Genomic DNA, 12270 nt, shown 5'->3' with positions numbered 1-12270 from the left:
ACAGGAGGGAATTGATTATGATGAAACATTTGCACCAGTTGCTAGATTGGAAGCCATAAGGATATTTTTGGCTTATGTTGCTCACAAAAAGTTTACTGTCTTTCAAATGGATGTGAAAAGTGCTTTTCTCAATGGAGAATTGGAGGAAGAAGTATATGTTGAACAACCTCCAGGCTTTGTAGATTCCAAATATCCAAATTATGTCTACAGGCTTGATAAAGCACTTTATGGACTTAAGCAAGCTCCAAGAGCATGGTACGAGACTCTAGCTCAGTTTCTTCTGGAAAGTGGATTTAAAAGAGGAACTATAGACAAAACACTATTCTACCTCAACCATGGAAAGGACTTACTTCTGGTCCAGATATATGTTGATAAAATCATTTTTGGTTCTACAAATGACAGACTTTGCAAGAAGTTTGCTAAACTGATGCAGTCAAGATATCAAATGAGTATGATTGGGGAACTTAGCTATTTTATGGGCCTTCAAGTCAAGCAAAATGAAGAAGGCACTTTTATTTGTCAAACTAAGTACACCAGAAATTTGCTGAAGAAATTTGGAATGCAGGATTGTTCAAGTGCATCCACTCCCATGGCCACTGCCATAAAACTGGATATGGATACTGGTAAATCAGTAGATATTACTGATTACAGAGGTATGATTGGCTCTCTACTCTATCTTACTGCTAGTAGGCCTGATATCATGTATGCTACCTGTCTTTGTGCAAGATTTCAAGCAGATCCAAGAGAACCTCACTTAACAGCTGTGAAAAGAATTTTCAAGTATCTTAAGGGAACAGCTGATATGGGATTCTGGTATCCCAGAGAATCAGATTTTAAACTAATAGGTTACTCAGATGCAGATTTTACAGGTTGCAAAATTGACAGGAAAAGCACAAGTGGAAGCTGCCAATTTCTTGGAGGCAGATTGGTTTCTTGGTTTAGCAAGAAACAAAAGTCAATTTCCACATCAACTGCAGAAGCATAGTACATTGCTGCAGGAAGCTGTTGTGCACAGATTCTTTGGATGAAGAATCAGTTACTGGATTATGGGTTAACATATTTTAAAATACCTATTTACTGTGATAATCAAAGTGCTATTGCTATGAGAGGTAATCCAATTCAACACTCAATGACAAAGCACATCAGCATCAGGTACCACTTCATAAGGGAACATGTGGATGAAGGTACAGTGGAATTGCACTTTGTTCCAACAGATCAACAACTAGCAGATATCTTCACAAAACCACTGTGTGAAGCTACTTTTACAAATTGGTAAATGAACTTGGAATGGTTTCAGGTTCTTTCTCTAAATCTGCTTAGTTTTGTTCTGATGCATCAGACTTTATAATCAGTATTTACAGAAATTACTCTCTTTGTGTATTATGTGCTTAATTGAAAATTTCTTAAGTACTGAATGTTGTCTGATGTGACTTTCTACGCTCTGATAGTGATATGTCTGTTTGTGTAACTATTCTATCCTATGAGGATACATGTGCTAGATGTTGACCTAGTAGTCTTCAATAAACTAGAAATCCCATGTTAGAAGTAATTATTGTTATGGAAATCTATTGACACAAGCAAATTCTAATATTGAGCTTAGTTGAGTTTACTTTGTCTATCTTATTACTAAGTCTCACACTAGAATAATGCTTCTCATCTGTTAAGTTCTGATGCTAATAAATCTGTTGAATGTACTAAGTGCTGATAAACCTCACTTATAAAAATCAGGTACTCCTTTGAGGTCTAGAGTAAAAATGTGGAATGGACGACCCAAGTGCATTGCTGGTATTAAGTAATATGCATCAAAAAAGCAAAATATTTTTTTGGTGACTTTTCACACTCTATGATTATTGGAGAAATACTCTGATAATAGCATAAATTCTGATAAGCAGTCGTGACTCACTTACACTGAGAAGCCACTGTACAATGGAATTTAAAAAGATGCACAAAATTAGCACAAAACAGTTGAGGTGGACTCAAGCATGAACTCATTCAATAGTAGGCTTCAGAATAATGACAGATTTTAAGTAACGTTTTAGTTATGCCTTATTTATAAGATGTACTGAAGTGAATCAGACTTTACTCTTTGTCTGATATTTAGCTTAATGCACACACTAAACATTCCATATGAATGATGAAAATTACTATGGTGATCTATGTTATTTTAGATGAACAGTTTATGTGTCAGTTTGCATAAATTCCGAGGACAAGTTCTGTTGAACGTTCTGATGATTAAGTTCCGAAGAATCTATATCAGAATTTGTGTGAAAAATTACAAAGATAGGCATTCATTTTTCGAGTTAAGAAATCATGTTCTGATAGCTGTTAAGTTCTGATATAAGTCTAAGTTCTGATAGTAAATTTTGATCCTTTACTTGACTTATTTGTGGATAAAATCTAAAAACAGTCTCATCTTAAATCAGAATATGTTGAGGCGGAATATTAACAGTCACTATAGTTAGGGATAGTGGTCCACGTACATGCACAGTAATTCTTACTTGTTTCTTGTGCGCATTAAACCCTGTTTTCCCTTTCCAATGACTGTTTTTCCTCTTCCAAGTTTCGGGAGACGAGGTAGAATTAATTCTACCTGTCAGCATTAAATTTCCTTGCGTCTCCTGGCATTCTCTTGCCTATATAAACGAACACTTCACATCAGCTTATACATCAATTTTTTCCTCAAACACTTACTCTCTTTTCCCTCATATACACAACATCATGGTTAACTACAATATGTTTTTAAACTATGAGACCTTCAACATGGAGTTAAGCTGTGAAGCCTGGTAGCAGGAATGGCACGTCACTGCCATTCCTGATGAGATTTGGGACTCGGTTCCCCAGGAGGTTCTAACCCATCTCATGTTCTTCTACATGGACTACCATCGCCATCTGGAGCGATTGGAGGAGGAAAGGCTGGAAGCTCTCCGCCAGCAAGAGCGAAGCATCAGACTCGCTATTTTGTTTGTCGAGAGTAGGAAGAAAAATTAATTTTTTTTCTTCTTCCTATTTTTCTTCATCGTCAGCCTTGCCCTGCTTCTTGAGCTAGGACTAAGGCTGTTGATGTTAGGTTTAGAAGCTTAGGAAAATCTTGTAAAATTCTGATGTAATTTAAATTTCATGAATGTATTCTCTTAATATATTAATGAAATTTCTACTTTTTGCAAGTTCTTTGTCTCTGAGATGTTTGTAACTTAAATGCACTGATAAATCCTGATATATCCATATTCTGATGACCATTTCTATTTTGATTTAAATTAAGTCCTGATCTTGCAATATCAGTACTTATTTACTTGATTTAATTTTGGTCATTCTCATACTTGAATTTCTTCTCAGAATATTGGTGTTGCAGTGAAACATAATTGAATAAGTGGGAAGAGTTTTAATTTTGAATTAAAACTGATTTACCTCGATTAATGGAATTACTGGGTAAGTGGAACGGTTTTTCCTTGAAAAACTGCAAGTGGGTAAGTAATGATTATTGTTTTCCCGTGCCCATTAACTATTCATTATTACTGCATGTTTGACAGGTGTCCAACGGTTATTTTTTTAAGTATAAGTAAGAGAGAGAGAAGATTATACAGTCTTTTATTTACTTTTACACTTTATCTCTCTTTCTTTGCTTTTCCTCTCTTTCATCTCCTGACGTTGGTTTTTCATACAGACATATTCTCAAACACCTAACAGGCAACTTTTAATTTTCGATTTTTTCTCATGGCACCTAAGGATTTGATCATTGATGGAGCTAAGTTCGTTCCAAATAACTATGCTGTAATTCTTGATCATGCTGAAGCTCCATCTGAGTTGCATTTTATGCAAGATCTTCTTGCACACAGTGAAATTGGGTATGCATTGACCCAGCCTTCAGTCTTTTCAAGCCAACAAGTTCTGACGTTTTGGCGGACTGGGCACTTTGATCATGGCGGTACAAATGGTACTCCCAGTATTGTTTTTGAAGTGGATGATTCTACACATGTGGTAACTCCTGGTACAATTCGAAAGGCCCTACATTTACCAGAAGGATGTACTTTTTCAACCCCGGAGGAATCAACTCTTCAAGAGCTAATGGCCAGTTTGGGGTATGAGCAGAGTTTGGAAAAGCTTGGGCAGTTGAAACGGGCTCATATCAGAAAGGAGTGGAGCTTCTTCTTCGACTGCATCACTAAAGCTTTTGGGAATAAGTGTTCCAACTTTGATGCCATCCTTATAATGAGTCAGCACATCGGGTATGCTATCATTAACCAAACTCATTTTGATTTTGCAAATGCTGTGATAGGTTTTATTAGGGATAGGATGACAGAGGATAGGAATGTTGTCTACTTTGCTAGATTCTGTCAGCTTATATATAATTTCTGTTATGCTAATGAACCCCAACCTACCACTGACTTAACTCCACCTTTCAAAATTTCAAAACGAGCCTTTAATGACTTGGTAAATGGTGACCTTAAGAAAAAGGTGGTTAGACCTTTACAGATTCCTCAGTCTGTAAAACTGATCTTGGTAAATACTGATCCTCAAACCTATAGATCTATTTATCCTGATGTCCAACCCACCACCACATCCCGAAGACCACAACAACCATCAGAACATACCACTCATACTACTCAACCTACCCTCAGAACATATCTCAAATCATATCTCTCAACTTCACAGACAGCTCAACCTTCATCCTCAGGACCTACTGTGAAGCCTTCATCTTCCAAGCCTAAGAGGACAAAGGTTGTTCCTCACACACCTCAGAAGAGAAGGAGGATTATTTTGAGAGATGAGTCTGATAGTGAGGAACAGGTTTCTACTTCAGAACCTATTGTTAAAGAAGTTGAGAAAGTTCCTTCTCAGAAGGATTCTGGAATTGGGGGATCTAAACTTCTCAAAAGGCTTAGAAGAATGACTTCTGCTGAACCTCCCAAGGAATCCCCACCTTCAAAGAGATACAAGAATCAGAGAGCTAAAAGGCCAGTTTCAGATGATGAGGAAGCAGCAGCTAAGGAAGGAGATCAGGAATCTCTGATCTCACAAGAACAGGAATCTGCTCAAGCCACTGCTTCTCCATTAACTCCAACTCAGGAAGCTGCTACTGGAAAAGGCCAACACACCATCTGTGTCTTCTGTTCAAAAGACTGTATCTCCTATTGATCCAGGCACAAGTGCTGAAATTGATATTCAGAACCTGGTTGTGCCTAAGGTACTTTACTTAGAAGCTCCAACAGTAATTAATCCATCAACAACACATGTTACTGATGCTTCTCAAACTCCAGAATTATCAACTACACCTTCTCTGCATCTAGATGATGATGATCAGAATATAGGTGAGCATCAGAATATGGTTGTTGATCAGAACTTGGAACCAGATCAGCATTTAGAGGATGATGCTGAAGCCTCAATTGCTTCTCATACTGTTGTTTTATCAGAAGAAGCTGATTCTGTAAGTTCTGATGCTGCAAATGCTGATGATACTGGTGATGTTGCTCCAAATGCAGATGCTGATGAAGCAGGTCCTTCAGGACATGCACCTCAACCAACTGTTCCTAAAAGTGAATTAGTAATAAAGTTTGTTACAAGAGCAGCACCAGTGCCTTGGAGTGAAACTCCTGCAGGACAGGAGTGGACTAAGGAATGGAACTCAGTTACCTGTGTTCCATCTACAAAGAATCTTGCTGAGCACTTGACTAAAGCTGATGAGATGTTAATTACTGATGATTTCAAAACACAGCTTCGAGTCACTGCATTGAGTACTAAACATCTGCAAGGTCTCCAATCAACTACTCATGCAGAGTTACATAAGATTCAGGAAGAATTAATTAAGCAAGAACAAGTTCAGAAAATTGACAAGAAAAAATACTTCCAACCTACCTTTGGCAGATCTGCTTATATTGAGAAGATCCAAGAGAAACAACAATCTCAGATTGATGATATTTTGAAGAATCAAGCTTCTCAGCAATCTCAACTTAATGAAATCCAAGCCTCAGTGGAATTGCTTGTCTCTCTTCTCTTACCTGCTGATGCCAAAAAGGGGGAGAAAGTAATTAAGTCCAAATGCAAAACTGATAAGACACTGAAGAGGAAGGATGATGAAAAAGATGACCAAGGAAACTATGGAATGGGTGGAGGTCATAGTCAAGGTAGAGGTTTCTCATCAAGAAAAGCTGAAATCACAAGTCACAAGACAAGTTCTGATGCTGGAAAAATAATTACTTCTGCTACTGGTAAAAGGATAAGTTCTGATGAACTTTTAGATCTTGATGAAGAAATGTCAAGACATTTATTTCTTCAGGAAAATCCATGAATGGACTTGGAGAGTCTAATGGAAGAAGAAGCCAGACTTAAATCAGAAAAAGTTAAATCTAAATCTGAAGCCTCTGGTAAAAAGAAACTTCCAAAACTCAAAGGCATTGTGATAAAAGAAAGGACAAATCCTGAAGCAACCATGGCTAAATCACAACCGCAGATAGATCCAAGGTCTAAGGGCAAAGAGAAAGTTGGTGAACCTATCAAGGTTTATGTGCCTCCTGTGAATGAAGAAATTACTGATGAACATGCTGATATTGCTCTGACTTCAAGAAAAGTTTCTAAGACAACCTCTGACATGGCTCAAATTGTTCAGAATCAAGAGATAGTTAGTTCTGATATCTCAAAGAAGCAAGTAACCTCTGACATAGCTCATGTTAACTTGATATCAGAAGATAAATCAAAGGAAACCTCTGACATTGCTCATGTTAAACCTTCAAAGAAACTCCTACCAGGATTCACTAAAGCTAAACAGACTCAACCTTTGAAGACTGCTGCAAGTGGTTTTGAAGCAAGAGTAGTTACTGGAAAGGAAGCAAGAGATAAAACTGGATTGGGAAGTGCTGATGAAAGAAGAATACAGAACAATACCAATGATCCAACTTCCTTAAGTGAACCAGGTATTGGAGCAACTCCTGAGAGATTGAATCAACTGGAATCTGTACAAATGGTTTACCATACCTACTTGAAAGAACACGTCTTGTTGTACTTCATGACAGATGGTAGGGTTTATCATATAAGGGAATATGCCATTCCACTGAAGTATTTTGAAGAACTGGAGCATGTATTATTCTTAGTTCAAGTGAATGACAGAATAACAGAAAGTGCTGCAAACTATTTGAAGAATCAGATTCAGAGACAGAAAAGGCTTTATTCTGTTAAGTCTGACAGCACATATCTTCCAAAGTACAGAGATCAAAAGGGTGATATAGTTGAAATAAAACCCAACACTGCCAAGATTATAACTACCTTTCTGGGTTACAGGGCTGTGGAATTCAATCTTGAGTCTGATAAGACATATTTGATGAGACTGGATCAGGATATAAGAAAATCTAGAATTAATGATCTCAGGGCTGTAATCTTTCAAACTGGTGAAGATATTGCAGAACTTAAAGATGATAAAAGGAGGATGATTGATGAACTCAGATATGCTAAGAGTTGTTTGTTGAAGAACTATCTCAGAACAACTCCTGACATCAGAGAGATCAGAAGATGAAGCCAAGTCAAGATCTACAACTGCTTAAATTCTGATATGAATACAGACTGAAGTTGTTATCAGAAGTTAAAGATCGGTAAAGCTTTAAGGACTGTAAGTTGTAGTTATCTAGTAAAATTCTCAAGCATTTGTACTTAATATTTTTGACATCATCAAATATCTGTTAAACTTGTATATTATGCTAATTTACAAGTTGGGGGAGATTGTTAGATATATTTGATAATGTCATGGCTAATATGATTTATGTTTAGTTTTTAGATCTTACTTAAACAGGATAAATCAGTACTTACTGGTAGTCAGGACTTAAGGATATCAGTACTTATATTATCAGGAGATAATCATCAGAAGATGGATATCAGAACTTAAGTACTGAAGGACATTCAGATAAGGAAATCAGCTGGTTAAAGGATAGAAGATCGAGACAAACATAAGAAGAGATATGCATGAAGAATAGAATACTTGGAAGAAAAGATATCTGATTGATATATTTTAGGAAGCAGAATTATATTCCATATCAATTAGCGATTATCTTGTAACTGTGTAGTATATAAACACAGACATAGAGTTTACACTATAAGTGTTATCACAATTGAGAAGATTATTCATTGTAACCCTAGCAGCTCTCGTGATAGTTGTTCATCACTGAGAGAGAACAGTTCCATACTATAACAGAGTTTATTGTTTCAATAAAGTTTGTTTTTTGTTACTTGAGTTATTAAAGTTCGATTTGATTGTATTATACACTGTATTTACCCCCTCTATAGTGTGTGTGACTTAACAATAATATCATCTACATAAATTTGAACAAGTATACTAGAGCCATTAACAATTCTGAAAAACAAAGTTTTATCTACAATACCTCTTGTGAAGTGATTTTCCAAAAGGAACTTTAATAGAGTGTCATACCAGGCTCTAGGTGCTTGCTTCAGTCCATAAAGTGCTTTCAAAAAATAATAGACATGTTCTGGAAAATTTGGATCTTCAAAACCAGGAGGTTGACTGACATAGACTTCCTCCTCCAAGTCTCCATTCAGAAAGGCACTTTTGACATCCATTTGATAGACCTTCAAATTGGCATGGGCTGCATAGGCTAAGAAGATTCTGATGGCTTCAAGTCTTGCAACAGGAGCAAATGTTTCATCAAAATCTGTTCCTTCTTATTGACAATAGCCCTTAGCAACCAATTTAGCTTTGTTCCTGACTACTATGCCATTTTCATCCATCTTGTTTCTGAATACCCATTTGGTGTCTATTGGATTCTTTCCTTTAGGCTTGGGCACCAGCTTCCATACATTATTCCTTTCAAATTGGTTTAGCTCCTCCTGCATAGCTAAAATCCAATCAGGATCCAACAAAGCTTCTTCTACCTTCTTTGGCTCTTCCTTGGAAAGAAAGCTACTGTATAGACATTCTTCTTGAGTTGCTCTCCTTGTTTGAACTCTAGAAGAAACATCACCAATAATAAGCTCAAAGGGGTGATCTTTTGTCCATTTCCTTTATTGAGGTAGATTAGCTCTAGATGAAGAGGCCTCATTGTTGTCTTGATGTGTGACTGAGTTATCATTATTAGAAACTCCCCCTGAGTTTGTGGATCTTTGATTTGAGAAAGGGGAACTTTCTATATGTGATCTATCTTGATTTCCAGCTTCTCTTGATAACCCGACGGATGGTGAGTTTTGAGTACCGACGGATGAAACTGGTTGTCTCCCGCCGGATAACGCAGCTCCCAATGAATGAAACATTATGCAACTCGACAGATGTTGAGTTTTGTGCTTCATTGGTAGTGGATTTATCTGCATTATCCTTAGATACAGTTTCTTGATCACTTTCATCATCACTATCATCACTAACCATCTCCACATTATCGAATTTGAGGCTCTCATGGTAATCTCCATCTTGCAGTCCTTCAATCTTTTTATCATCAAACACAACATGTATTGATTCCACAACAATGTTGGTTTTTAGACTGTAGACTCTATATACTTTACCAACAGCATATCCAATAAAAATTCCTTCATCTGCTTTAACATCAAACTTTCCATTTTGATCAGTTTGATTTCTCAGAATATAGCACTTGCAGCCAAAGACATGAAGAAAATTTAGGGTTGGCTTCTTATTCTTGAACAATTGATACGGGGTCATGCATCTTGCTTGATTAACCAGAGAAATATTCTGAGTGTAGCATGCAGTATTAACAGCTTCAGCCCAGAAATATGTTGGCAGTTTAGATTCTTCAAGCATAGTCCTTGCAGCTTCAATAAGTGATCTGTTCTTCCTTTTCACTACTCCATTCTGTTGTGGAGTTCTTGCTGTTGAAAACTCATGCAGAATCCCATTTTCCTCACAAAATGCTCTCATGATAGAATTCTTGAACTCAGTTCCATTGTCACTCCTGATTCTTCTAACCTTGAAATCAGGATGATTATTGACTTGCCTTATGTGATTGATGATGATTTCACTAGCCTCATCTTTAGCCTTTAGGAAAAATGTCCAAGAGAACTTTGAGAAATCATCTACAATTACAAGGCAAAATCTTTTTCTTGAGATGGACAACACATTGACTGGTCCAAACAAATCCATGTGTAACAGTTGCAAAGGTTCTTCAATTATTGAATCAAGCTTCTTTCTGAATGATGCTTTAATCTGCTTCCCCTTTTGGCAGGCATCACACAGTCCATCCTTAGAAAACTCCACTAGAGGAATGCCTCTAACCAATTTTTTCTTTACTAGCTCATTCATGGTCTTGAAGTTTAAATGGGATAGCTTCTTGTGCCATAACCAATTTCCATCCTGACTTGCTTTACTGAGAAGGCAAGTAACAGATTCTGCATTAGATGAGTTGAAATCAGCTAGGTACACATTTCCTTTTCTCACACCATTGAGAACCACTTTGTTGCTTCTTTTATTAGTCACACCACAGGCTTTTGAGTTGAAGGTTACTGAGTTGCCTTTGTCACAAAGCTGGCTGATGCTCAACAAATTATGTTTGAGACCGTCCACTAAGGCAACCTCCTCAATGATGACATAGTCCTTTGAATTCAAGCCATATCCCACAGTATAACCCTTGATGTCATCTCCAAAAGTAATACTTGGGCCAGCTCTTTCCTTACACTCTGTGAGCAGGGTAGAATCACCAGTCATGTGTCTTGAACAACCACTATCCAAGTACCAAAGATTCTTTCTGTTTCCCTGAACACATCAAAATCAAATCAAGTTGATTTTGGTACCCAAGTTTTCTTGGGTCCTGCCTTGTTAGCCTTCTTTTTTTGTTTCTTAGGATTTATCTCATTTGACTTAGGGATATTAGATTCATCCTTGGTCATTTGAGTTGGGCCTTTGAAACCATTAATTGCAACAGAATTACCATGCATATTATTATTAACAGGGAATGGCATGCTATTAGTAAACATGTTATTCCAGTATGGCATTCTAAATGGCATTTGTGGCATACTAAATGCAACATAATAAGGATTAGGTGCAAATGGCATGATAGCAAACTGTGCATTCATATTCTGTGAGGACATAGCATTCATAGTCATGGGAGACATGGCATTCATGTTTGGAAAGTGAGGTGGCACATACATGGAAGTAGGCATGGCAGATTTATAATTAACAGACAGATGATTTACACTACCACACTTGACACAGATTTTTCTAGGAGCATATTTGTCAGGTGTGTAGTTATTGTGTTTGTTAATCCCTACTTTACCATTTCTATTATTTTTCTTTTTAGTCTCTGTTTTTACCTCTATCTTTTCAAGTCTGTCACTTAACTGTTTGACAGTCATGTGACCAACATTAGCCTTTTTCCCTTTCTTAACTTGACTCGATTCTCCTGAAACAAAGTTCTTGGAAACAGACCCATACTTCTCATTTAGCTTAACAAGTTTGGCTTTACTGATAGGCTTGCTCACAGCCGATGGATGAGGATTTTCATCATTCGACGGGTAACCCTTTTTATTATCCGACGGATGATCCTCATCATCCGTCGAGTCTACATCTGTTAGCACTCCTTCTACCAAATTTGGTTCTAGTCTCTCTTTGTTCCTTTTCCAGGCTGCATCACAGAAAGACTCAATTCCTTGAACTTTGGTGATTTGAGCATGGACATCCCTGGATGTTTTCCATGCCTTAATCACCTCTTGTTCACGCTTGAGCTGCTTCTTCAAAATTTCTTCTTTCTTCAAGGACTCAGTTAATTCCTTCTTGGCAATTTTACACTCAATTCTTAACTTTTCAAAATCAATGAACTGAGACTCAAGCACATTATTTCTCTCACTCAAAAACAAATTGTTTTCTTTGATTTTAGCATTTTCTTTAGTAAGAGACTTAAGTGTAACACGCAAATGATATAACTCTGTAGACATGTCATTTATGGCATCATTACACTCAGATTTAGATAAATGTGCAAGGTCTATAGTAATTACCTGATTACTTGAAGAACTTGTTTCTGTCTCATCAGACTTGGCCATTAGGGCTAGATTAACATAGCTGACATCTTCATCTTCATCCAGACCATCTGCTGCCCAATCATTTTATTGTGTTATGTAAGCCCTTTCCTTCTGTTTGAGCAGTTCAAAGTATTTTTGCTTATAATCCACAGGCTCAAACCTTTTCTTACTGGAATCTGACTTCCTACACTCACTGGCAAAATGCCCTGCCAAGCCACATTTGAAATATTTGAATTTTGATTTATCCACCATGTTTCTATTTGGCTTGGCTGCTCCAAAGTTCTTCTTGAACTTAAGCTTGGCAAATCTCCTGGAAAG

This window comes from Apium graveolens, chromosome 4 (assembly GCF_009905375.1).
Source record: "Apium graveolens cultivar Ventura chromosome 4, ASM990537v1, whole genome shotgun sequence".
Classification (NCBI taxonomy): Eukaryota; Viridiplantae; Streptophyta; class Magnoliopsida; order Apiales; family Apiaceae; genus Apium; species Apium graveolens.
Note: the sequence above shows the minus strand (reverse complement) of the source record.